This window comes from Eurosta solidaginis, chromosome 5, assembly GCF_040869045.1.
Source record: "Eurosta solidaginis isolate ZX-2024a chromosome 5, ASM4086904v1, whole genome shotgun sequence".
Classification (NCBI taxonomy): Eukaryota; Metazoa; Arthropoda; class Insecta; order Diptera; family Tephritidae; genus Eurosta; species Eurosta solidaginis.
Genome location: NC_090323.1, coordinates 170,391,807 through 170,419,098, shown reverse-complemented (window position 1 = coordinate 170,419,098; position 27,292 = coordinate 170,391,807). Strand labels below are relative to the sequence as shown.

At 36.2% G+C, this 27,292-nt stretch overlaps 1 protein-coding gene across 1 annotated transcript in view; it reads left to right on the top strand.

Annotated features, from left to right (window-relative positions):
* The window catches only part of Baldspot (elongation of very long chain fatty acids protein baldspot), a 164,419-nt gene that overhangs the window by 54,158 nt on the left and 82,969 nt on the right, over positions 1-27,292 (top strand). The window lies entirely within an intron of this gene.

Here is a 27,292-nt window from a genome sequence, read left to right as displayed (position 1 = left end):
TACGAACAAATGGTATAATAAAGTTATAAATACCACCTAGAATCAGTCTTGCCATTTTGGGCGTTTCTTACCAAATTTGGTAGGTTTTTCCCCCGTTGTTAAGATGGTAGAACGTTATGAGCTTTGGTAGGTTTAACTTTATAATCACTTCTAAATAAATAACATCCTTTATTTGCCGCATATTGACCTTTTGTCAACAGCGCCAAGAACAACTCGTAACGTCTTTCTAATATTTCTCAAAATACGGCTCTACGAATACTACACTGAGTTGTATGTCGTTTTTATAAATATCCGTAAGAAAGGAAATCAGTAAAAGGTATTACAAAATCTAAGTTCAGAAATCCGATAATCTTTTTACTTATATGTAGCATTTATTCGATGCTAAATTGTATTTTTTGAAACTTTTAAAAATCAATAAATAAATTATGTATTTGACAATAACTTAGCACTTTTGATAATACATACATACATGGGCTGCTGAAATATATGTATTGTTCAAATTTTATATATGAAACAAGAAGAAATCATATACATATGTATGAGGCTTTTAAAATCATAGAACATATTATGAATAGTGGACCCAGTGAATTGCCTTAATATGTTCAAATACCACCCAAGGAACTTGTTAGCTATCATATTCTGAATATGATCCATGTATTCATTTTATCAAATAATAATGATAAAAACACTAGTTCCCGCGATATTTGAATGGCAAAACTTCAAGTTCCGTGAATTAAATTAAAATTAAGAGGTCCGCCTCTGACAAAATTTTTGTTTTGACATGATTTTCTGCCATTGTATGGAAGAGAATGAGCAACATCCTCTACAAAAAGAATTTTCAAAATTAAATTGTAGTCGAAAACGTTTTATAACTTACACATTGTACATTGTTGAGGTCAAATTGAATGAGTAACAAAACCGCGTAACCGAAAAAATTTTAAAAACTAATAAAAAATTAAAAATGTGGGTGTCAAATATTTGGCATTCGTTGAACTGCTGTGAATTTCGTTTTAAGTATTAAACTTGAACTTTTAGAAAATCGGAAAGAGAAAGCATTAAATATTAATTGAAAATTAATAAAACAGCTTAACATAAAAGCAGATGTGAATGCAATCTTAAAATAAAAGGTTTATATTATGTGGCCGTCACTGTATATAAATTTCTCAAAGACTCTAGTCTCATATTTTGGAAAAAAAAGTTTGATTGCATTTTGGTAGGAAAATATTAAAGTTCCTTAGTGGCAGCCCTGGCCGAAGCGTGTATAACTTAAAGCTTTTTGAAAAAGTGCTTGTGGATTTGGCAAAAGCTCAACAAGAATAGTAAAAGCTGATGTGTGTAGAATGAAATCATTTATGTATCTACATACAGATGTGTGTATGTTTGTATAGAAGCATACATATATAGATGCTAGCGTATACAATGTAGTATGTATGTATACTATATATACATATATGTATATTTATTTGGGCTCAAAGTGTTCAAGCTAAATGCATCATAAGGACGTATGTACGAACCTTAACGAGTTAAGTTTTTTAAATGTTTATACTCAGTTGAGCAGAGCTCACAGAGTATATTAACTTTGATTGGATAACGGTTGGTTGTACAGGTATAAAGGAATCGAGATAGATATAGACTTCGATATATCAAAATCATCAGTATCGAAAAAAAATTCGATTGAGCCATGTCCGTCCGTCCGTCCGTTAACACGATAACTCGAGTAAATTTTGAGGTATCTTGATGAAATTTGGTATGTAGGTTCCTGGGCACTCATCTCAGATCTCTATTTAAAATGAACGATATCGGACTATAACCACGCCCACTTTTTCGATATCGAAAATTTCGAAAAATCGAAAAAGTGCGATAATTCATTACCAAATACGGATAAAGCGATGAAACTTGGTAGGTGAGTTGAACTAGTAAAATTTTGGACAATGGGCGTGGCGCCGCCCACTTTTAAAAGAAGGTAATTTAGAAGTTTTGCAAGCTGTAATTTGGCAGTCGTTGAAGATATCATGATGAAATTTGGCAGGAACGTTACTCTTATTAATATATGTATGCTTAATAAAAATTAGCAAAATCGGAGAACGACCGCGCCCACTTTTTAAAAAAAAAATTTTTAAAGTTAAATTTGAAAAGAAAAGTTTATATAAGTAAATTATGTCAACATTCAACTCCAGTAATGGTATGGTGCAACAAAATACAAAAATAAAAGAAATTTTCAAAATGGGCGTGGCTCCGCCCTTTTTCATTTAATTTGTCTAGGATACTTTTAATGCCATATGTCGAACAAAACATTACCAAACCTTGTGAAATTTGGTAGAGGCTTAGATTCTAGGACGATTACTGTTTTCTATGAAAAAGGGCGAAATCGGTTGAAGCCACGCCCAGTTTTTATACACAGTCGACCGTCTGTCCTTCCGCTCGGCCGTTAACACGATAACTTGAGCAAAAATTGATATATATTTACTAAACTCAGTTCACGTACTTATCTGAACGCACTTTATATTGGTGTAAAAAATGGCCGAAATCCGACTATGACCACGGCCACTTTTTCGATATCGAAAATTGCAAAAATGAAAAAAATGCCATAATGATATACCAAATACGAAAAAAGGGATGAAACATGGTAATTGGATTGATCTATTGTAGCAAAATATAACTTTAGAAAAAAACTTTGTAAAATGGGTGTGACACCTACCATATTCAGCCCAATTCTAAACGAAAATTCCGTGCGAGTTTTTTCCCTTCTCCCATTCCTCGTATTCTAAATAAAAATTCCTTGTGAGTTTTTTCACTTCTCCCTTTCCTCCTATTCTGAACAATGTTCGAAAAATCGGAAACCGGTTATGGGAGAAAAGTAGGTATTATGAATGTGAGGGAGAGGGAGATTTCTCTGCCATTTCATAGGAGTTTTTTCACTAGTTAAATTAAAGGGAATGCATCAAAATAGTTAGAAGAAATTGATTATTTTAAGAAAGAACACTTATTTGTACAAATTTGTGCTAAAATATGAATGTACATTCTACCACAATATTCTCACTGTTAATTCAACAACAACAACAACAACCACAATAGTCTTTATTTTAAGTAGAAAAGTATATCATAAGCAAAGAAGAGCTCTTGGTATATTTGATGCAGCCATCCAGAAATTGCGCAAGGATTTTTAAGAAGGCTTAAATAGATTTTGGCATATGGCGAAAGGCGAACTCAACTCGACTTGGCCGCCAGAAAATTGCTTTGCAGAATGAATGCAGGCAACTCCGGCGGATTTGTGTTATCCCGCCGGTCTTCTTCTTATGTTCCTCTGTTGATGTTACTGTGGCACCAATTCATTACTCATTTCAGTGAATACCACATGAAATGCAATAATGTGCATTGTTTATACCTTATTTCTTAATTTCAAACAAATTAGCAACAATGATTAAACTTTGCAATTTTTTAAACAAAATAAGAAATGCGCAACGAAATTTCAATTGACAAAACAGCTGACTTCGAAAATCCGAAATTCCTATTCCCCAATTATTCTTCTCCCTAGGAGAAAAGAATTGGAGGAATTTTTCCGCGGGAATAAAAAAATCCGCGAGAATATTCAGAATTGGTCTGATTAAGTAGAAGAAAATGAAAAAGTTTTGCAGGGCGAAATCAAAAGCCCTTGGAATCTTGGAAGGATAACTGTTCGTGGTATTACATATATAAATAAATTTGCGGTACCCGACAGATGATGTTCTGGGTCACCCTGGTCCACATTTTGGTCGATATCTCGAAAACGCCTTCACATATACAACTACCACCACTCCCTTTTATAACCCTCATTAATACCTTTAATTTGACACCCATACCGTACAAACAAATTCTAGAGTCACACCTGGTCCACCTTTATGGCGATATCTCGAAAAGGCGTCAACCTATAGAACTAAGGCCCACTCCCTTTTAAAATACTCATTATCACATTTCGTTGATACCCGTATCGTACAAAAAATTCTAGAGTCACCCCTGGTCCACCTTTATGGCGATATCTCGAAAAGGCGACCACCTATACAACTACCACCACTCCCTTTTAAAACCCTCATTAATACCTTTAATTTTATACCCATGTCGTACAAACACATTCTAGAGTCACCCCTGGTCCACCTTTATGGCGATATCTAGGACCACCTGTAGAACTACCACCACTCCCTTTTAAAACCCTCATTAATACCTTTAATTTGATACCCATATCGTACAAACAAATTCCAGAGTCACCCCTGGTCCACCTTTATGGCAATATCTCGAAACGGCGTCCAGCTATAGAACTAAGGATCACTCCCTTTAAAATACTCAGTAACACCTTTCTTTTGATACCCATATTGTACAAACAAATTCTAGGGTCACCCCTGGTCCACCTTTAAGGCGATATCTCGAAACGGCGTCCACCTATGGAACTACGGATTACTCCCTTTTAAAATACTCATTAACACCTTTCATTTGATACCCATATCGTGCAAAAAAATTCTAGAGTCAATCCTGATCCACCTTTATGGCGATATCCCTAAATGGCGTCCATCTATAGAACTATGGCCCACTCCCTCTTAAAATACTCTTTAATACATTTCATTTGATACACATGTCATACAAACACATTCCAGGGTTTCCCTCGGTTCATTTTCCTACATGGTTATTTTCCTTTATGTTGTCACCATAGCTCTCAACTGAGTATGTAATGTTCGGTTACACCCGAACTTAACCTTCCTTACTTGTTTTATTTTGTTTTGTTTTTTATTTTTCCCCTGACATCGCATTAGCTTATGACAACGATGTATTTTATATTTTTGTATTCTCGATTTTTTTTAAATATAATTGAAACAAACCAATCTCAAAGACATTTTAGCAAAAATTCGGGAAAGTTTTACAAAAATTTCAAACATTTTATTTTAGTCTAACCAAGTATAAGTTAAGAAAGGGTGATTTTTTCATATTAGAAAAAAAAAATTAGAATTTTGTGCATACTCAAAAAAAATCAGAAAACTCCTGATAGGTTAGGTTAGGTTGAACTGGCCGGTCCATGAGGACCTCACATAGGCTGATTGAGTCCGTAGTGTTACCAGAAGTTTGTTTTAACGACCAAACTGAAAAACCGTATCAAAAACCAGGACCTATGTTATAAAATAACTCCGTTCTCTTGGCAAATACTAGAAGCTTCCTAGGACTTAAGCCACTTGCTGCTTCTATATCTGACAGCTGTATCACTCCTAATAGCTGGAGTCTTAGCGTGGCAATAGAACATGCTCGATCGTTTCCTCCTCCAACCCGCACTTCCTACATCTGCTAACACTGACCAAGCCTAATTTAAAGGCATGTTACGCCAGAATGCAGTGTCTAGTCAGAATACCCGTCATGAGTCTACAGTCCTCTCTTTTTAATGATAGAAGCAACTTTGTTAGTCTAAGGTTGTAAGACCTGCACATAATCTTCGACACTTTACAGCCCCGCGCTTGAACCCACGCCTTTCCCGCTTGGTCGATCATGTGCACCTCTCGCCTTCGCTTAATCTCGCCCAGTCTAATTGGGACGTCTACGGAGCAAGCTTCAACGCATGCGCCCTTTTTAGCTAGTTCGTCCGCTTTTTCATTCCCATCTATTCCCATATGCCCTGGGACCCAATATAGATGTATGCTTCTCCCTGTCCCGATTGTCTCCAGAGACTGCTTACACTCTAACACGTATTTAGATGCTTTGATATGCGAGATTATTGCCTTAATTGATGATTGACTGTTAATATAAAAGTTAACACGGTTGCAGCTTAAGCTATTCTCTTCCAGGGTTTCTACTGCTTTGGTTACAGCTAATATTTCCGCTTGGAAAATGCTACAGTAATCCGGCAGCCTGTAGGATCTGCTTATTCCCGGATCAGCACAGTATACGGCAGACCCTACTCTTTCCACTACTTTGGAACCATCTGAGTACACATGTATCGCCTCGTCCGCCATTTGCGCACCCTTGCGCCAACCGTCCACCTCTATTGTGGCCTTAAGATCTCCCTCGAAGCGCAGATAGGGAATCAGGTAGTCTGTTCGTCTTGTGATTGATGAAAACTCCTGATAAAAAGTCGAAAATTTTTGCATAAGCTTTTCCGTTTTCTTCAAAATCTTTTGAGTTTGGTTTGCATAGTTTCAGTTAGGAGATGCTTAGAAGTTTTTTCTTAAAATATCAAAAATAAAAAGAATTAAATTACAGAAATTTGCTAAAACTTCTCACTACTATTTTTCTGTTCGCAGCTATATGTTCAATGGAAAAAGTACTAAATTTTTCCTCACAGACTCGTTAGCATTACATATGCCTGTAATTAAAAAAAATACAATTTAAAACAACCCACATGTCATTAATCGTCATTAGGTATGTGATCTAACGGAATTTTTTATTATTAAAACAAAGTTGTATGTATATCTTTATATTATATTGTAGCTACTTGTATTAGGAGGAAAAACAGGTTCATAATCAAATCCACTTACCTGAAAGAATGTCAAAAATTGCGGAAACTATTTTTTCGACACAACGAAATTGTGTTTTTTCCTACAAGTTCTTTAATTGTTCTTCTAACCTTTAATATAATATATTAGGTTGTAACAATTTGTGCCAAATCCTAAACTATTTATCTGTTTAAGCTATTTTTAAAATATTTTTGTACTAAATTGACAACTTTTCTATTTACTACAGCGTTTTTTAATTTTATACTGTTTAAATTTTAAACTTAACTGAACAATAAGTCTAAAATCTTAAAATTGGTTTAAAACAAACTTCTCTGGTTTTAATATTTAAACCAAACACAGTTATTTGCACGAAAACCTTTATAATCTAAATTTTTAACTAAATTTGATTTGATGATGTAAATAAAAATAAATAAATGTAAGGCGCGATAACTTCCGAAGAGATTTTAGGTCGAGCTTCTCTTCCAATTTGCGTCGCGCTCCTTTTACTTTTTCATCCAAATTGGCGGGACGGCACCTACATATGTACATGTTTTATGCCGGCTTCGAATGGCATCTGCAAGGCAGATGAGTTTTCACTGAGAAAATTTTCATGGCAGAAATACACTCGGAGTGCTTGCCAAATCACTGCCGAATCACCACGGACGCCGTGGTGTGGTGGCAGCGCGCTCCGTCTACCACACCGAAGATTCTGGGTTCACGCCCCGGACAAAGCAACGTCAAAGTTTTAGAAAGAAGTTTTTTTTCAATTAGCAGAAAGTTTTTCTAATGTAACTATAAATATGTAAATTGCATTGTAACGCCCCGATTGTGAGCGTCACCGGTACAATAGTTCCCAGAAGACTATGTAACCGAATATCGTTACCAGTTCTTTTATTCGCGATTCTGGAAATTTGAAAGGTAGTTTTCTTCGCTTTCACTGTTGCCACTTTGGTCCATTTGGGCCAAAAATGGTCCCTTCCAACCCAATTTGGTCCGCTGGTCCCTTTTCTTCAATTTTGGTCCTTTTTAGGCAGTAGCCACGATTGGTACTTTTCTTTCTTTTTCACTCAGGTAAAAATTCACAATATTGCCCAAAAATTCGCCCCACTTTCGTTAGCCCCCATATAATTTTGAATTTACTTCAATGGAACTGTCGCCACAAAAAAATTGCTCGGTCAGTAAAATGTACCAGAACAATAACATTTCACCTAGGATATAATTTATGCAAGGCACTAAAAAGAAAAGTGTTGGTAAACACATTGTCGTTAATTGCTGATGAAATAACCGACTAATAAAAAACAAACTCTTGTTTTATAATAATATTAATAACGGCTAGATATTTCGATCGGTTATACAACACTATGTAAAATATATGAAAATAAAAATTTCTTCTCACTTAGCATAGCTTATAGCGAGCACTCTGCCGTTAGCCTAACACTTTCAAAATGTATACAAAGAAATTCTATGCATTACTTGTCGTTTGGCACTTTGATATTTAAATCTTTCTCACCCAGCTCAATGAGTTCAAGGAATTCCAGGACTATTGTGGTGTTAAGCCACGCAAGGTAATTGAAAACTAAGTATCTTGGCATAAGAAATATTTTAACTCGAAGACAGAAGGAAGCAAATGCAAAAGAGATTTGATTTCTAAAGAAATTTTTTGTATAAAATTATTCCCGTAGGTGCTAGCAGAACCCCTGAGGCCTGGGATCAAAACTCACACTTACTGAATCTAGGCTCTGACATGAAGTTTAAACGTTAAGGGAAAAAGTAAGCATCTATAAAAATAGCACTAACAAAATTGCCTAGTTTCATTTATGATTTACTGAGTTTTCCACATACTTAGTTCGGCAACACCAGAACGCAAATTTTGAACCGTTTCTTACTACAACCTAACTGCACTATACATTTTATTTCATTGCAATCAACAACATAATGCTAGAACCAAGAGCTTTGTGACCAAAACTAGGTTTCACAACGTTTGGTTGGTGGAAGACATATACTTATCCTATGTCAAAATATAGTATCATTTTTGGTTGCATGCACATATATTTGTTTGTTCAGCTTGAATTAAAGGAAAGTGCTCACTATGTTTAGTAAAATTTTATATGGAAACATCCTAAAATTTAGTATTTTATACTACTAAAGTAAAACAAAAATTTGGTCCTTTTTTCGATGAATTTTGGTCCCAAATGAAAACATGGTAGGACAACCGTGTTCGCTTTACCGAAAATGTTTCACTTGTAGATACGAGGTTAACGAATAAACGGGACGGTGTGTATATGCATATTATGCATGATAAGTTTGGACATAGGTATATTATTTATTCTGTGAAAGTACATAATGTAAACAAATATGTATAGCAAGAGGCAACACTTTTTTACTATTATCTTTACTTATTTGCGTTTACAATTCTTTATTTTTCAGTTTTGCCTTTTTCTAAAAAACAGCTGTTGTGTGGTTATTTCGATGTAACCACCTACTTTTGTGGGTAAAAAATTATCCGGCTACTTTCGCGGGTAGAATACCAAAAGGGTGTAAAAGTTGCCACATGATTTCGTTACCGTGGTGAAGAATGTTGCTACCACACTAGAATCGGGGCGTAAATGTATGTATGTGAATATATCTTATAATCAGGTCATTCAGAAAACAAATAGCATTTTATTAAGTGAGACACCACTTTAGGTATATGAACCAGTGCGCACAAAATAGCAACATAAATTACACTGGCAGACAAAAAAAAAAAGTAGTCTACAGACTTAACTAAGTAGATCCATGTACCAATATGTATTTTGGGTGCTGATTCCGATTAGCGAATAACAAATTTGAAGATAATTGCATAATAGTCATTAGTTCAAAAATTGGGGTTATAAAAATAAAATTAAAAATTTTCGAATGTAATTAAGTGTATTTTTTTAAAAAATTTCTCTCATTGACAAGTTTTTGTTTGAAAGACTAAAATTATCTATGATATACTCAAAAAAATGTTGAAAATTCCATGGTACATTTTTACGAAAATTTTAAAAAATTTCTCTAGTGTGCGAATAGTTTTTGAGAAGTCTAAAACTGTCATACTTAAACAATTTTTTAATTTTGAAAATTTCCAATAAAAGTTTTAAGCTTCTCAAAAATACATTGTCCATTTTCGTGCCTTAGTTAAAAAAATTCAAAATCTATTAAATATCTACTGAAAAAGTTTTCGAAATTTCTTGGTTATATTTTTTATTATTTTTATGACAATTTTCATAGCATACATTTTCTAACTTTTATGAAAATCTTCCAAAATTTCGCTAATTTATAAATTTTTTATGAAGTCTTTAATTATCTATTGATATAATCATAAAGTTTCTGAAAATTCTAAGTGTAAATATTTTATGAATATTTTAAAAAGTTTTTGGAATATTTTTTTTGAAAGTTTAACATCGTATAATAATAAACTAAATAGGTTTTTAAGAATTCCTAAAACATACATAAGCTTTATTTTTATTTTCAAAAATTTCTCGCCCTCGCGAATTTTTGGTAGAAATAATCGAAAATCGTCTGTTGATATACTCAAAAGTTTTGAAGTATATATTTTAAAAATTTTATGTAACTTTGTGAAAAATTTTGGAATTTACAAACTTTTTTGGTCTAATATTGATTAATAGTCTAATATTGATTAATATTGATGTACTCAAAAACTTATTTTCTTTATTATTTGTATGACGATAATAACAAATCTTTAACAAGGTTTATTGGAGTTTTTTTTTTAATAAAACTCACGAAAATAAAATAAAAAATTGTTGATAAATTTTGATACTTTTTTGGGCTCGCAGGTGTATATACGTTAAGGTGGGTCGATTTATTAACCGATATCGCGCCATCGATAGGATTTGGGCTCAGGAAAAAAAGTTCCACTACGCATATCCAAAAAAATAATTTTCGAGCCTGCGAAACTTAATTTTTTTGACTTTTTTTCCACTTTGATTTTTAGGGTTTTTTTCAAAAAATTTTCATTTGATTGTAAAGTCTGTTATCGCCAACGTTTTTAGCGGACATTTTTGGGTCGGACAGGGATACATATGAAAAACCTTAAAAATCAAAGTGGAAACAAAATCAGAAAAAAATGAAATTTCGCAGGCTCGAAAATTATTTTTTGAACATGGAACTTTTTTCCTGAGCCCAAATCCTATCGAAAAATCGATGGCGTGATATCGGTTAACTTTCGTCCATACAAATCGACCCACCCTAATAAACGTATCTATCCAACTAAGTTAATCTTACAGCTGAATTCAATAAGCCGTCTCTAGTCACTATTAGATACTATTTGGGGTGAAAATCACTTTTGAGACAATTTGCCATTCTGTAAGCTTTCTCGCGTCTCCAGCCTCACAAAAGCAATCACTAATTTGTGAGCTGGGCCGGGGCAGATCACAAACATGAAAATTTCAGAAAAAGTATGAAAATTATTTGCGAAAAACGCTTTAAATATGTTGTTTTATTCCTTAAATTAAAATAAGCATAGAAAAAATTTAAAAACAGAAAATACTTGAAAAAAAAACATCGAGCTCTATGTGGCGCCGCTGAGATTCGATCCTACACACTTTGGGATTTTCGATAAAAAAGTGTGAACGGCGTCTTTGCAAGTTCAGCCACAATACCACCCAACGTTATGTAGACAAAATGCATTGCTATATTATTTGTTCAATGTATGAATAAATTGTCTTTTTGGTGAATTTCGTTTACTGAATACCGAAATCATCTCAAGTCACAAAAATTGCCTCTAAATTTAGAGACTTGAGATGAGACTGAATTACAGAATTCAGCCGTTAATCTTGCAGTCTAAATGCGTTACTCATTGTGTTGTCTTCTTCATTTCCTTTAATAAAGGCTTGACATTGTAATGACTGCGCTTGTTATTCTATTTAAATTAGTTTAAGCATTTTGTTGATAAGCCGTGCGCATAATAGACTGCACTATAGTGCGCTATATATGCGCTTGCTTATATGGCCGAAGTGTAATTCGAGAATTATTATATCAAATCCCACTCCCGAGAAAGGCTTTGAAGAGGTTTACAAGGTATAATCGAAACAGCTGTCGCCTTGTCCGTCCTGATGTCACGTTGTTTAAATTTCTCCCAAATTATTAAGTAAATTATAAAAAATTCAAAATTGCTTCAAATAAATGTTTTCATACCTTTAAAGCAATAAGGTTTAATCCCCGCTTAAAAACTCATATAAATCTAAGAATTGTTCAGCCTGGTTTAACTACCTGGTATGCTAGTTTTATGCCAACTGCATCGATAACTGCTAAGACTGCACGATTAAAAGTTTGAACCTGATTCTACAGCTTTTCGGGGAAATGGGTGAGTTGTGAGCTCCTTTGGCAGGTTTCGAGTCGAATTGCTCTGGATCAAAGTCGCACACTTTACCCATTGATCTATCACATCTATGTATATAACAAAGCATATCATAGCACTTATACATATGTATAAAAGATGTTATGGAAAAGAATATAGGTTTTTCAGCACCTTCCACAAATGATTTATTTTTTATATTAGATGTTTAGAAGTAAGTTTAAACTTTTTGGTTTTGATTTAAAGCAAGTTGTAAATATGCTGTTTTACTTAAAGTGAATTTATAACAAGAAAATGAAAAAGGAAACCAATTTTTAGAAATGGGCGTGGCACTTCCCATTCTTCAATCAAGTATTTTCCAACGTATCGGGAGACCAATTGACGTATCAAGTCAAAATTCGGTACACATATTTCTCCCATATTTGTAAAGGACCACGCCTATTTTATAAACATTTTTTTTTAATAAAGGAGCATACACAAATGTAAAAGGCATTATGTTTGCGAAAACCATCTTTATGTCAATCGTATTTGACTTTCAAAATAGCCATTACTGGAACAACAATTTAACTATTGTTAAGAAAATATATATCCTTATTTTTTATAAATATGAATACTTCTAATGAAATCGGCCAACATACATTTAATAAACACCCCCCTTTTGACAAGACTTAGTGTCAAAAAACTGAAACTAAATGAACTGTACTACAGCCCTCTATTTCTACTTAATTGGCGCTTAACCGTATAAACGGTTATATCCGTCCAACAAGGCGGCCAATCGCTTCTACGCTCCGCCAACTGACACCAATTGGTCACAACAAGGGAGTTTTAATCGTTTTCCATCTGGTCCCTCCAGCGGAGTGGGGGCCGGCCTCTTCCTCTGCTTTCATAGGCGGGTTCCGTTAAAAATATTTTCTTGGCCGGAGCATAATTAAATCTTTTTCGGTACTTGCCATCGCCAAGGCGTAGAGGTTCGTAAATCTTCGCTTCATCTGATGTTGTACTGCTTCATGCTTCTGCACCATATAGCAGGACGGCTACGATAAGTGACTTGTAGAGCATGATTTTCGTTTGCAGAGAGAGGACTTTACTTTTCAATTGCGTACCTTGCATTTATTGGTAAGAGTGATTCTTCGCTGGATTTCAGAGTGTTGCTTGCTTGCGTTAATGCTGGTTCCCAAATAAACGAAGACTTTTACTATTTCGAAATTGTGGCTGCCAAACAGTAGCGTGGTTTCCACGGCGCAAATGCGCTGACTCTTTGCTCGATGACAGCAGGTAATTCAGTTTGTCCTCATTCACCATCAAACCCATCAATTCATTAATTCTTGTCTTTAGTTTGGCAACGCTTCCTTTAATAAACCTACCTTTTCAAAAATAGATGTATCTGCTTGGCCTTTATCCTCAAGTTTTAAATGAAACACAGCGGCGACATCTGCCTATCATTACTCATTTGTACAAAAATATCAAAACCTCTGTTTCTCCAGGCTCACAATGATCCATATCATTCTAGTGAGAACTGAGCGGGGTACGGAGCTAGAAAACTCACAGGATGATGTTTAATATGTGTGAAGTGAGAAAGTTGGATCAAAAAGAGAAATAAATGCTGTTAAGTATTAACCTGATGCAAATGAGTGGGTTTTTTTTAAGCAGGTCAGTTCTTCTTCATTGGTCAAAAGAGGTTGACACGCCCATTTAAAAATGTGTTAGTTATGTCAATCGGTCTTCGAGTTATGCCTCCAGAAACGGTAGCCAATACATGATCAAATAAGAGGCGGTGCCACGCCCGTTTCTAAACATTTTTGCCATTCAATTAATTGTTATAAATACACTTTAGAAGAAGAATAGCGTGTTAACAATTTTAAATAAAGTTTTGTCTGGCATGGCTCTCGAAAATAACAAAAACCCGATCCTGGGCATTTTCAATGGAATTGTGCTACCCCTTAACTTTAAGTTATCTGCCAAGAGTTTGGAAATTACTTACCTACATAAAAAAAAAAATTTCGAGCCTGCAAAATTTGAGTTTTTTGACTTTTTTTCTTTGATTTTAAAGGTTTTTTTCATGACATACTTAAAAAATTTTCATTTGATTTTAAAATTTTCATATATACCCTGTCCGACTCAAAATTGTCCGCTAAAAACTTTGGCGATAACAGTTTTTTGACAAAAAAAAATATATATTTTTTGGGTTTTGAGGAGTGTTTTGGTGAAAAAATTTTTTTTTTCGCCATTTTTTTTTAAGGGTTTCTTCAGAAACGTGCAAAAGTGTTGCCGATGAAAACGAATTTGTCTCATAGTTCCTATCCCACTTAAAGTTATGCGATAAAAACGTTGGCTTAACAGTTTTAAAACAAAAAAAAAATTTTTTTTTTGTTTTTGGGACTTGTTTTGGTCGAAATCGATTTTTTTCATTTTCAAGGCTCCAAATCATTTTTTATGTATATGTTTCCGTTAAACCCACCCATAAGTTCACCATCAGACAACCATCTATGCCCAGTAAGCTTGTGGTAAAATTTGATGTTGCTAGCTGTTAAAATGAGGCAGAAATATATGCTATAGTGGTCCGATCCGGTCGATTCCGACAAATGTCAAATCCCCCATCAAAATATGCCTGCTTACAAAATTTCATCAAGATATATGAAAAATTGAGGAATTAGTTTGCGTTTAAACAAACGGACAGACGGACATGGCTAAATCAACTCAGCTCGTCCCCTGATAATTTTGGTACACTTACCCTGCAAAAATCGCGAGTACTCCATGCATGCATGTATGGAGTACTCGCTATGGACCAACCGAGTACTCCAAAATTAGCCACAATTCATACAAAAAATATGGTCCAATTAACATTGCGATGTCCTAGGACTGGACCATATACTCCAGCTGCGCATTACATCAGAGTACTCCATGGAGTACCCACAGTCCAATAAACATCGTGTAGTGATTACAATCGTTAAAAACGAGCAATGATCGGCTTACAATGTGTTCGTATAGAAACATGAGTTGGTCCATTGCTGCATTACAGTGGAGTATATTGGTAAGTACTCCAGTGGACCACATGATCCAACGATTTTTGCAGGGTATTGGTGGGTTTAACGGAAACATATACATAAAAAATGATTTGGAGCCTTGAAAATGAAAAAAATCGATTTCGACCAAAACAAGTCCCAAAAACCAAAAAAAAAAAATTTTTTTTTTAAAACTGTTAATGCCAACGTTTTTATCGCATAATTTTAAGTGGGACAAATTCGTTTTCATCGGCAACACTTTTGCACGTTTCTGAAGAAACCCGTAAAAAAACAAATGACGACAAAATACATTTTTTCACCAAAACACTCCTCAAAACCCAAAAAATATTTTTTTTTTTTCAAAAAACTCTTATCGCCAAAGTTTTTAGCGGACAATTTTGAGTCGGACAGGGTATACAGGAAAATTTTAAAATCAAATGAAAATTTTTTAAGTAGGTCATGAAAAAAACCTTAAAAATCAAAAAAACAAAAAGTCAAAAAACTCAAATTTTGCAAGCTCGAAAATTATTTCTTTGGGTATGCTTAGTGGAACTTTTTTTCCTGAGCCCAAAACCTATCGAAAAATCGATGGCGCGATATAGGTTAATAAATCGACCCAGCTTAATGTGGGTACAGTTTACATTTTTATACAATTAGGCATTTACATCGCCAAGACATTTAAAATTAAAACTAAATTTAAAAGAATAAAAAATTAATAAGTGAAGCACAAGATTGTGTATTATCTGGGTAAATATGCCAGATGTTAAAATTGCCTCCGAAATGCATATGTAAAAACGTAATATGCTAATTCTTTACTTTAGCTTACAACTGCTAAAAGTGGTCCAAAAATATCGGGAGGGATGTCAAAAGACGCGTTTTGGACCCGGGACTCCGAATGCGAAAGCGGAGATATTTCCAAATAAAAAACAAAAAATTACCCCAAACCGCTCCGAAATGAAAATATGAGTCGAGAGTGGGCAATTATTCAAATACATCTGATCGTATTTTGCTTACAAATATTCGAAACTTACAATACTAAGGTTTCCCCCATTTATTGATTAGGGTGGTCCTTATAAATCATAAAGCCGAGTTTTTCTAGTATCACAAAAATATTACACAAAATCGAAAATACTACAGTTGACGATATCATATATAAATTTGGGTACCGATAAGAAACAGTGATTAAAGTTCAGATTTTGATATATTGACTCTTCATAGGTCAATCTGTGCTTGGATTCGGCTTAACCGTTTCCAATCAGCCCCAAAATTTATATATAACTTCGCCAATTATAATATTATTTTGGGTTGAACAGGTCAGTCAATAATCGAGGTCTACTTATCCATAGTGTTAACAGAGTTTGTTTGACGACGTGTTATAAAATAACTCCATTCTTTTTTCGACTACTAAAAGTCTTATAGGACCTAGCAGATCGAACAGTTACTGATGAGGCCTAAGTTATAAGCGTGTGACGCCAGAAGGCAGTGTCCAGGTTGTATGCCCATCATGAGCCTTAAACCTTCTCTCTTTAGAGATAGAAGCAACTTTGTCAGTCTAACGTTAGAGGATTTGCACATGTGTCCTACGCCTTTCTTGCTTGATGGATTATACTCCTATTCCCTTTTGATTCTCCCATACGGATTGGGACATCTACCGTCGAATCATCGAGTGCTGCACGCTTCTTTGTCAACTGATCGGCATTTTCGTTACCTTCCACTCATTATGGCCGAAACGCCAGTGTACATGTATGGTCCGGCCTGAGCGAAGTAGCTCTAATGCTTCTTTGCATTCCGGGAACTTCTTAATGAAGTAGTGTGTGAGAGTATTGCCTTGATCACCGCCTTACTTCAATCAGAGCTTCTGCTGCTTTCTTCATGGCTACAATTTCGGCCAGAAAGACACTGGAGTGATGTGGCAGCCTGCAGGATTTACTTATTTCTGAATCAGCACAGTAAATAGCAGGACCCGGCCCTTCCGCTAATTTGGAACCATCGGGGTAACAACGTGCATAATGTATTCCGCCGTTTTCTCACCCTTCCGCTAATCATCCGATTCTATTGTGATCCCAAGATGTCCTTCAAATCTCGGGTACGGGACCATATAGTCCGTTCGCGCTATATAAGGTGGCGCTATGCTGCTATGGCCATAAGGCCTGCACTCAAGCTACGCCAAGGTCTTAAGCCTTGTTGCAGTTGCTCACGCAATATTTTTGGTCATCAGGTCTACAGGCGGCATGTGCATAGTGGAATGCAATGCTGCTATGTGGGTAGTTTGTAGGGCTCCCGTCATGCCAAACATTGATAATGTGCATACCCCCTCCCCTCTAGTTTAGGTATAAATACTTTTGTGTGTTACTGTCCACCAAGCGCGAACCCCATAGCAAAGTATAGGCTTGACAATTGCCGTAAAAGAGTTTAGGAGATAGGTCCCACGTGTATCCTCTTGCATGCATACAATGCAACGGGGGCTCTCTTCGCTATCTCTTCCACATGAAGTGTACACGACAACTTAGTGTCTAGTATAATTCCTAGATATTTTGTGATGTATTTTTCTTCTAGGGTTACCCCTATAAGTTTAGGCTTAGTCCAATAACGAACCTTATATTTCCTAGTAAATAATACTAGATCCGTTTTTCCGCCTTGGTGGTTAACCCGACTCCAAATGCGCATACATGTACATCCCGAAGCGCCGGATTCATCACAGCTGATTATTGGTAACCACCTACCGCATATGATGACTGAAATGTCATCTGAATACGCCGTGAGTTTGACTGGTTCACAGCGATGCTGATAATACCCCACGCTGCGGTCTTCCTCTGTTTGCAGATTTTGTGGCCTCGCATAGACCCCATTGCAACGTGATCATTCTGATTTGTTAAGACCGGATGGACTGCAATCGAGTTGAGAGTGTCCATGATTGCTCGTTTCAAGACATTGTTGAAAGTCCCCGCAATGTTCAGAAAAACACCTAGGCCATATTCATGGTATACCTGGGCTTTCTCTATATTCATGACACCCTATGCAATTTAATATCGACTACATAAAATATATTTTAATTTTTCAGAGAGTATTCTAAACTTTAACACAAATTAATGTGTGATATTTTTGTCCTCGGTATTACCGTCTGAAGGGATCTGTTTCGTTTATCTTCTTCTAATATATAAAATTCTTGTGTAACGGTGTTAGAGGCTTAACTCCTCCGAAACGGCTTAACCGATTCTCATGAAATTTTGTGAGCATATTGGGTAGGTCTGAGAATCGGCCAACGTCTACCTTTTTTTTCGCTACGTGCCTAGGGTCTTGAGATCAAAACGTGGACCGGGTACCCCTAGAATGTTGTTATACAATATGGATATCAAATGAAAGCTGTTGATGAGTGCTATAGTACATGATAACCTTCATACAACTGGGAGGCTAGGATCTCGAGATATAGCCCAAAACGTGGACCCGGGTACCCCTAGAATGTTGTTATACAATATGGATATCAAATGAAAGCTGTTGATGAGTGCTATAGTACAGGATAATTTTCATACCACTGGGGGGCTAGGGTCTTGAGATATAGCCCAAAACGTGGACCCGGGTACCCCTAGAATGTGTTTATACAATATAGATATCAAATGAAAGCTGTTGATGAGTGCTATAGTACAGGATAATTTTCATACAACTGGGGGCTAGGGTCTCGAGATATAGCCCAAAACGTGGACCCGGGTACCCCTAGAATGTGTTTATACAATATGGATATCAAATGAAAGCTGCTGATGAGTGCTATAGTACAGGATAACTTTCATACAACTGGGTGGCTAGGGTCTCGAAATATAGCCCAAAACGTGGACCCGGGTATCCCTAGAATGTGTTTATACATTATGGATATCAAATGAAAGCTGTTGATGAGTGCCGTAGTACAGGATAATTTTCATACCCCTGGGTGACTAGGGCCTCGAGATATAGGCCAAAACGTGGACCGGGTACCCCTAGATTGTGTTTATACAATATGGATAACAAAAGAAAGCTGTTGATGAGTGATTTAGTAGAGGATAATTTTCATACCCCTGGGTCTGGAGATATAGGCCAAACGTGGGCCCGTGAACGCCTAGACAATGTTTTTACATTGTGGGTATCAAATTGAAGCTGTTGATGAGTGCTTTAGTACAGGGTAGTTTTCATACCTATTGGTGACTAGGGTCTCGAGATATAGGCCAAAACGTGGACCCGGATACACCTAGAACGTGTTTTCACATTATGGGTATCAAATTGAAGCTGTTGATATATGCTTTAGTACAGAGTAAGTTTTACACCGCTAGGTGACTAGGGCCTCGAGATATAGGCCAAAACAAGGACCCGGATACCCCTAGAATGTGTGTGTATTATGGATATCAATTGAAAGCTGTTGCTGAGAGCTCTAAAGTTCATTGTGATATTCGATTTAGTCGCATCAACCTGGCAAAATTGATAAATATGCATGCGAATCCGAAATAAAGACAAGAATTAATAATACCCACATACCTATTTACATACGTCCTATTCGATTTGCCTGAAATTTCGTATATAAATTTGCCTATATTAGTATTTACGATGCTTTTTTCCGGGAAGAATACCAGAGACGGACTGGGACTGTGATTAGGACTAGGACTGGGACTGAGACTGAGACTCGGAATGAGACTGGAACAAAATACATACCACCCTCTGGGACTGGCAATAAGAGATGAAGAAGAATGAGAAAAAATTGAGAGAAGAAGGAGACTGAGAAAGAGATAGAATGAGACGAAGATGGAGATAGATGAAGCGAAAAAGATGGAGGGAGGAGTGAATAAAAAGATTAGGAAAAAGTATAGAGGGGTAGGGCAGAGTTAGACGGAAAAAGCTTATTAAAATGTATGCAGATAGACCGAATTTAGGGCAAAACAACGTCTGCCGGGTCTGCTAGTTTAATTTATAAGGGCCACCTTAGTGTAAATACCACTGTCAAGTATGTGCCTTATTTGCATTTGTAATGTAGTTTGTGGAAATTGAAGTTATTTGCAAATAATATTAGCCTTTCTCCTCAATTGCCTTCTCTCATGTTACCTCCACTCCAAACAAACGTAAAGGCTTACGTCACATTAAAGCTCAAGTTGAAAACTTACATGTCTCTCAAATCTGAAGCGTAGTCAAAAAAGGACATTTTTTTGTATTGCAATATTGAGAATTCAGAGGAATAGGGAAGTCGGAAAAGAAACAGAGAAGCAATACCATAGGAAAGAGAAAGAAGGGAAGCAAGGCGGTGTTACAAAATATTAAAAAAAATTTTAATTTTCTGAATATTACTTGTAATTTTTTTATTTGAATCATTCATTCTGAATATAAATTATAACTTTCTAAATATAAAATGGAGCCTTCTATTCCAATCGAGATGCAAAAAAGGACCCCAGAACATGATTTTTAAAATTCTGTAATGGATTGTAATTTTCTGAATATGTAGTGAAACGTTTCTGTGTGTTTTCGAGGAAACCCCAAAACAATTTTCTTTGCTAAAGTCACAAGTACTTCTAACGCATGTGCCTAAGTACGTCAATCGCTTATTTAATTGATTATAATAATATATATAAATATTTTTCATAAATTTAACTTGCCAATAACCTAGGTTTGTATATGCATAAGTGCATATTTCAATAAGTTATGTGTCTTTAAATTTTTCTGAAATCTATAAAGTCATATATACGTATGTTGTATATAGGTATGTAGTTTTGCAAGCTGATGGTTGAGATAGCCCCAAAGATCAGATGATTTGTCAATGCGAAAAACAACACGCGATATTTTAGAAAAATTAATTACAGTTGCGAATTATTATTAGCCCACTATGCAGGGGCTTCTCTATGCTCTTGCCCCTCTTATTCATAAAAAAAATACAAAAAGTTTATAAAACTTTTTGAAATAACATTTTTTTCAAATGACAAGAAAATGAATAATAAAAAAGAAAAATACAAATTCCGAATATAAACTATTCAAGTTTAACTTAAAAGAGGAAAATAAAAACAAGTTTATTGAATGTTTTCATATGATCTTTTTACCGAGCTTTAAACAAAAGGTTCAAGATGTTAACGAATCACCCTATACGGATGAGTAAATACCCTTTGCGGGTAGGTTGTCATTGTAATCACTCTGTGGATGCCAGCGCTAACATGCAACGAGCAGTATTCAAGAGTTTGCGAGAGTGGAAGATACACCGCGTTTTCTAGTCGGTTCCATAATTATTATTTCATCATTTCATTAAACTAATTGTTCATCAAAATAACATTTCATAAACAATATAAATATTCAAATGTAGTTTAAGACACAGCATATTAAATAAACAATGTTAATGTATATACTTTAGATATCCTGACAACGGTGCCTATTTATTAAAACGGTGGCAAACATTTCTTATATCCCTTAACAAAGGAGTATGCCTAGAAAAAAGAAATATAGGTAAATAACGGACACCTTAATGTACATATATTGATCTAAATTAGGGATGTTGCGGAGCTTTGATTCCTATTAGGAAACGTCGGTTCCGAATGTTTGGATTCGGATGTTGACCAGTAGAAACGTTCGATGAGTAAATGCAAATTGGAAAATATGTTTAACAAATTTTTTTACAATTTACTTTCCATTGAAAGAGAAGCTTCGATTGACGCACCGACTTAGATCTAAGATAAATCATATGGAATTTATATATTTGTTTTATTCAATTCCTCTACATACTAGATATTTACATCTTATGTCTTTTACCCTGCTTACACTTCCGATTCCGGTTCCGTTACGGCCCTAATATAAATGCAATTAGTTGTAGATAGTGTATCATTGATAAGGTTGATCGCTGGCTGTGGGATCTTAATTATTTTCCGATTTCAATTTAAAATGAACTTATGCATAGGTATATGAACTTATATATTTATGTATGATGTACTAAGTTTTTAATACAACTGATAAGGTAGGGTGACCAGATGACCGAAGTGAAAAATATTAATTTGTTTAACATTAATTAGATTGTTTCTGCCGCGCAAATTGTATCTATGGTTTTTTTGATTAACGCTATCGATAACATTTTTATCATTGCGATCACTTAAAACTACTTCCCCCTTTCAGCTCCAGGCGAGTGTCGAGCGTTTTGTTAAACTTCTTTATCAACATAATTTCTAAGCTTTATTTTTTCAAGTGGGTTTGCTAATATTTCTGGTTCTTGGCTATTCTGGATTTCTTTGTTTCTACAAGACTCGTCGCCACTTTGAGATTTTTTATAGTACAACATGAAAGGAAAGATAGTTATAAGTAGTAATACAAAAAGAAAATAAACAGCTACATGATACTGGTATAAACAGATATATATATATTAGGGCGGGTCGATTTAAAAATCGCTCATTGTTCTGTAAAAATCGTATTCTAGGGATCAAAATAAGAAACTTTGCCGAAGGAACCATACCCCTAAAACGAATTCTGATGTCCCCCCCTTTGGGTCGAACTTTTGGGTAGGGGCAATTTCAATTCTACCTGCTGTGTCTTGTGGTGGTTTAAAAAAACAACACAAGCAATTTTACGATCTGCAATTGTGTCAGCCACCGTGGTGTGATGGTAGCGTGCTCCGCCTATCACACCGTATGCCCTGGGTTCAACTCCCGGGAAAAGCAACATCAAAATTTTAGAAATAAGATTTTTCAATTAGAAGAAAATTTTTCTAAGCGGGGTCGCCCCTCGGCAGTGTCTGGCAAGCGCTCCGATTGTATTTCTGCCATGAAAAGCTCTCAGTGAAAACTCATCTGCCTTGCAGATGCCGTTCGGAGTCGGCATAAAACATGTAGGTCCCGTCCGGCCAATTTGTAGGGAAAAATCAAGAGGAGCACAACGCAAATTGGAAGAGAAGCTCGGCCTTAGATCTCTTCGGAGGTTATCGCGCCTTACATTTATTTTTTTTTTTTAATTGTGTCACAGTAATACCTTCATTTTTTAAAACGGTTGAATAAAAAGCCCACACAACTATGTTTACGACATGCAAATGCATCACAGTGATGCCTTGATTTTAAAAGGGGGTTGTAAAAACGCTAATTTCTCATAATTTTTTTTTAATTTCTTTTCTATTACTAAGTTAAATTAATTTTTTCATTTACATATGTTCTGGCTAAATAAATTTCTAGAGAGAAAAATAAACTCCAAAAAGAAACAAGTAAGGAAGGCTAAGTTCGGGTGTAACCGAACATTACATACTCAGTTGAGAGCTATGGAGACAAAATAAGGAAAATCACCATGTAGGAAAATGAACCTAGGGTAACCCTGGAATGTGGTTGTATGACATGTGTATCAAATGGAAGGTATTAAAGAGTATTTTAAAAGAGAGTAGGCCATAGTTCTATGGATGGACGCCATTTAGGGATATCGCCATAAAGGTGGACCAGGGCTGACTCTAGAATGTGTTTGTACGATATGGGTATCAAATGAAAGGTGATAATGAGTATTTTAAAAGGGAATGGGCTTTAGTTCTATAGGTGAACGCCTTTTCGAGAAATCCCCATAAAGGTGGACCAGGGGTGACTCTAGAATATGTTTGTACGATATGGGTATCAAATGAAAGCTGTTAATGAGTATTTTGAAAAGGAGTGATCCTTAGTTCCCTAGGTGGACGCCGTTTCGAGATATCGCCATAAAGGTGCACCAGGGGTGTCTCTAGTTGTACGATATGGGAATCAAATGAAAGGTGTTACTGAGCGTTTTAAGAGGGAGTGGGCATTAGGTCTATAGGTGGACGCCTTTTCGAAATGTCGCCATTAGGGTGGGCCAGGGGTGACTCTAGAATGTGTTTGTACGATATGGGTATCAAACGAAAGGTGTTACTGAGCATTTTAAGAGGGAGTGGGCATTAGGTCCATAGGTGGACGCCTTTTCGAGATATCGCCATTAGGGTGGGCCAGGGGTGACTCTGGAATGTGTTTGTACGATATGGGTATCAAATGAAAGGTGGTAATGAGTATTTTAAAAGGGAGTAATCCTTAGTTCTATAGGTGGACGCCTTTTCGAGATATCGCCATAAAGGTGGACCAAGGGTGACTCTAGAATGTTTGTACGATATGGGTATCAAACGAAAGGTGTTACTGAGCATTTTAAGAGGGAGTGGGCACTAGGTCTATAGGTGGGCGCCTTTTCGAGATATCGCCATTAGGGTGGGCCAGGGTGACTCTAGAATGTGTTTGTACGATATGGGTATCAAATGAAAGGTGGTAATGAGTATTTTAAAAGGGAGTAATCCTCAGTTCTATAGGTGGACGCCTTTTCGAGATATCGCCATAAAGGTTGACCAAGGGTGACTACAGAATGTTTGTACGATATGGGTATCAAACGAAAGGTGTTACTGAGCATTTTAAGAGGGAATGGGCATTAGGTCTATAGGTGGACGCCTTTTCGATATATCGCCATTAGGGTGGGCCAGGGGTGACTCTAGAATGTTTGTACGATATGGGTATCAAACGAAAGGTGTTACTGAGCATTTTAAGAGGGAGTGGGCATTAGGTCTATAGTTGGTGGCCTTTTCGAGATATCGCCATTAGGGTGGGCCAGGGGTGACTCTAGAATGTTTGTACGATATGGGTATCAAAGGAAAGGTGTTACTGAGCATTTTAAGAGGGAGTGGACATTAGGTCTATAGGTGGACGCCTTTTCGAGATATTGCCATTAGGGTGGGCCAGGGGTGACTCTAGAATGTTTTTACGATATGGGCATCAAACGAAAGGTGTTACTGAGCATTTTAAGAGGGAGTGGGCATTAGGTCTATAGGTGCACGCCTTTTCGAGATATCGCCATTAGGGTGGGGCAGGGTTGACTCTAGAATGTGTTTGTACGATATGGATATCAAATTAAAGGTATTAATGAGGGTTTTAAAAGCGAGTGGCCCTTATATGTATATGTGAAGGCGTTCTCGCGATATCGACCAAATGTGGATCAGGTGATCCAGAAAATCATCTGTCAGGTACTGCTAATTTATTTATATATTCAATAACACTAACAGTATTCCTGCCAAGATTCCAAGGCCTGTTGATTTCGGCTTGTAGAACTTTTTCATTTTCTTCTACTTAATATGGTAGGTGTCACACCCATTTTACAAAGTTTTTTCCAAAGTTATATTTTGCGTCAATAAACCAATCCAGTTACCATGTTTCATCCCTTTTTTCGTATTTGGTATAGAATTATGGCATTTTTTTTAATTTTTCGTAATTTTCGATATCGATAAAGTGGGCGTGGTTATGGTCGGATTTCGGCCATTTTTTATACCAAGATAAAGTGAGTTCAGATAAGTACGTGGGCTAAGTTTAGTAAAGATATATCGGTTTTTGCTCAAGTTATTGTGTTAACGGCCGAGCGGAAGGACAGACGGTGGACTGTGTATAAAAACTGGGCGTGGCTTCCACCGATTTCGACCATTTTCACAGAGAACAGTTAACGTCATAGAATCTATGCTCCTACCAAATTTCAAAAGGATTGGTAAATTTTTGTTTGACTTATGGCATTAAAAAAATTCTAGACACACTAAATGAAAATGGGCGGAGCCACGCCCATTTTGAAATTTTCTTTTATTTTTGTATTTTGTTGCATCATATCATTACTGGAGTTGAATTTTGACTTAATTTACTTATATACAGTAAAGATATTAAATTTTTTGTTAAAATTTGAATTAAAAAAAAAATTTTTTTAAAAAGTGGGCGTGTTCTTCATCCAATTTTGCTAATTTTTATTTAGCACATATATAGTAATAGTAGTAACGTTCCTGCCAAATTTCATCATGATATCTTCAACGACTGCCAAATTACAGCTTGCAAAACTTAAATTACCTTCTTGTAAAAGTGGGCGGTGCCACGCCCATTGTCCAAAATCTTACTAATTTTCTATTCTGCGTCATAACGTCAACCCATCTACCAAGTTTCATCGCTTTAACCGCATTTGGCAATGAATTATCGCATTTTTTCGGTTTTTCGAAATTTTCGATATCGAAAAAGTGAGCGTGGTTATAGTCCGATATCGTTCATTTTAAATAGCGATCTGAGATGAGTGCTCAGGAACCTACATACCAAATTTCATCAAGATAGCTCAAAATTTACTCAAGTTATCGTGTTAACGGACGGACGGACGGACGGACGGACGGACATGGCTCAATCAAATTTTTTTTGGATCCTGATTATTTTGATATATGGAAGTCTATATCTATCTCGATTCCTTTATATATGTACAACCAACCGTTATCCAATCAAACTTAATATACTCTGTGAGCTCTGCTCAACTGAGTATAAAAACATAGGCATTTCAAAGTAGGATTTTTCAAAATTTGCCCCTACGACCCACATGGGGGGGACATCAGAATTCGTTTTAGAGGTAGGGTTCCTTCGGCAAAGTTTCTTATTTTGATCCCTAGAATATGATTTTCACAGAGCAATGGGCGATTTTTTTGCTTCCCCACAAATCGACCCGGCCTAATATATATATATATATATATTGTAAGCCTATCCATAAACGCTAAAATGTAATTTATTCTAGTACCGTGATCAAATACACGGCCAGTCTACATACTATTATCAGAAAAATAGTATAGATAACATTCTTATAGTTGCTCCTGCTTATACTATTTCTTTTAGCATTGGGAATAGAATTCTACTGTGAAAGAAAGCTTTTTATAAAGATATAAGGGCGTCTTAGTGAGCATGAGTCGGAAAATGCAGCTCCTGGCTTTGAAATAGTCGGATATTTGAAATCCCAGAAGGCTAGATATGTGGTCGAACTTCGAAAGTCCATACACATAGCGTGTTATATGGTTAAAGGCCACGTCTAACCTATGAGCAGAGGGCGGATCTATCTTATTATATATCAACTCGGAATATGCCAAATAAGGTAAAATTAGTTGAACAGCCAATTTATGGCGGATGTTACGAGGAGTAAACATCGCCGATAACCTCAGATTTCTCAGTGTGCCATACACCCTTCCTATAGCCTGGTTAACGTGGTCAACACAAGTCAAACTGGAGTTGACTACAAAGCCGAGGTTTGTAATTTCACTCACCAGATCGTAGTCAACCGAAAGTATGTTGTGCGAAGTGCAATGACCTCTTTCACTTAAAGTGTGTGAACATATCATCAGCTGATCTTCTCGCATCTTTTTTTTCCCCTACCTAGGGTAGGCACCTTGTCGTTGGTGTGAGGGCTTAGCCGAACTCCATAGCGCCCGACTATGAGGCGGAGCTGTTTAGGACTGACATCTACGCGGTTTCGCCTCATAGGAGGGCGGCAGGATGTCGGTGACCAAGAACTGCCAACCCCCTAATCCAGGGTGTTATGCGGACCGTTCCTATTGGACGATTGGCAGCCAGGGGATAAATTCGGCTGTATTCGAACGGAGCCTTCCTGATACCGGGCCACCTCGGGAAGTATTGATGGCCTTACCACAGTCAGGGGCGCTGATATGGCGGACGGTTCTTTCCCCGTATATAATACTGGACCGCTGAGCCCGCCTTGTCGGGCAGATG